Source organism: Schistocerca serialis, unplaced genomic scaffold (assembly GCF_023864345.2).
Source record: "Schistocerca serialis cubense isolate TAMUIC-IGC-003099 unplaced genomic scaffold, iqSchSeri2.2 HiC_scaffold_1168, whole genome shotgun sequence".
NCBI classification, from domain to species: Eukaryota; Metazoa; Arthropoda; class Insecta; order Orthoptera; family Acrididae; genus Schistocerca; species Schistocerca serialis.
Window position 1 is genome coordinate 85,001 of NW_026047368.1, and position 1,747 is coordinate 86,747.

Genomic DNA, 1,747 nt, shown 5'->3' on the forward strand with positions numbered 1-1,747 from the left:
GGCGGTGTGTACAAAGGGCAGGGACGTAATCAACGCGAGCTTATGACTCGCGCTTACTGGGAATTCCTCGTTCATGGGGAACAATTGCAAGCCCCAATCCCTAGCACGAAGGAGGTTCAGCGGGTTACCCCGACCTTTCGGCCTAGGAAGACACGCTGATTCCTTCAGTGTAGCGCGCGTGCGGCCCAGAACATCTAAGGGCATCACAGACCTGTTATTGCTCAATCTCGTGCGGCTAGAAGCCGCCTGTCCCTCTAAGAAGAAAAGTAATCGCTGACAGCACGAAGGATGTCACGCGACTAGTTAGCAGGCTAGAGTCTCGTTCGTTATCGGAATTAACCAGACAAATCGCTCCACCAACTAAGAACGGCCATGCACCACCACCCACCGAATCAAGAAAGAGCTATCAATCTGTCAATCCTTCCGGTGTCCGGGCCTGGTGAGGTTTCCCGTGTTGAGTCAAATTAAGCCGCAGGCTCCACTCCTGGTGGTGCCCTTCCGTCAATTCCTTTAAGTTTCAGCTTTGCAACCATACTTCCCCCGGAACCCAAAAGCTTTGGTTTCCCGGAGGCTGCCCGCCGAGTCATCGGAGGAACTGCGGCGGATCGCTGGCTGGCATCGTTTATGGTTAGAACTAGGGCGGTATCTGATCGCCTTCGAACCTCTAACTTTCGTTCTTGATTAATGAAAACATACTTGGCAAATGCTTTCGCTTCTGTTCGTCTTGCGACGATCCAAGAATTTCACCTCTAACGTCGCAATACGAATGCCCCCGCCTGTCCCTATTAATCATTACCTCGGGTTCCGAAAACCAACAAAATAGAACCGAGGTCCTATTCCATTATTCCATGCACACAGTATTCAGGCGGGCTTGCCTGCTTTAAGCACTCTAATTTGTTCAAAGTAAACGTGCCGGCCCACCGAGACACTCACTCAAGAGCACCCTGGTAGGATTGCAACGGGGTCCGCCTCGGGACGCACGAGCACGCACGAGGCGCGTCGCACGCCTTCAGCTCGCCCCACCGGCAGGACGTCCCACGATACATGCCAGTTAAACACCGACGGGCGGTGAACCAACAGCGTGGGACACAAATCCAACTACGAGCTTTTTAACCGCAACAACTTTAATATACGCTATTGGAGCTGGAATTACCGCGGCTGCTGGCACCAGACTTGCCCTCCAATAGATACTCGTTAAAGGATTTAAAGTGTACTCATTCCGATTACGGGGCCTCGGATGAGTCCCGTATCGTTATTTTTCGTCACTACCTCCCCGTGCCGGGAGTGGGTAATTTGCGCGCCTGCTGCCTTCCTTGGATGTGGTAGCCGTTTCTCAGGCTCCCTCTCCGGAATCGAACCCTGATTCCCCGTTACCCGTTACAACCATGGTAGGCGCAGAACCTACCATCGACAGTTGATAAGGCAGACATTTGAAAGATGCGTCGCCGGTACGAGGACCGTGCGATCAGCCCAAAGTTATTCAGAGTCACCAAGGCAAACGGACCGGACGAGCCGACCGATTGGTTTTGATCTAATAAAAGCGTCCCTTCCATCTCTGGTCGGGACTCTGTTTGCATGTATTAGCTCTAGAATTACCACAGTTATCCAAGTAACGTGGGTACGATCTAAGGAACCATAACTGATTTAATGAGCCATTCGCGGTTTCACCTTAATGCGGCTTGTACTGAGACATGCATGGCTTAATCTTTGAGACAAGCATATGACTACTGGCAGGATCAACCAGGGA

General features: G+C 51.9%; 1 non-coding gene across 1 annotated transcript in view; it reads right to left on the reverse strand.

Moving 5' to 3' along the window:
- The window catches only part of LOC126433529 (small subunit ribosomal RNA), a 1,910-nt gene extending 163 nt beyond the window's left edge, over positions 1-1,747 (reverse strand). Inside the window, exon 1 of the ribosomal RNA XR_007578554.1 lies at positions 1-1,747. This exon is cut by the window's left edge and continues 163 nt beyond it. This is a non-coding gene — a ribosomal RNA (small subunit ribosomal RNA).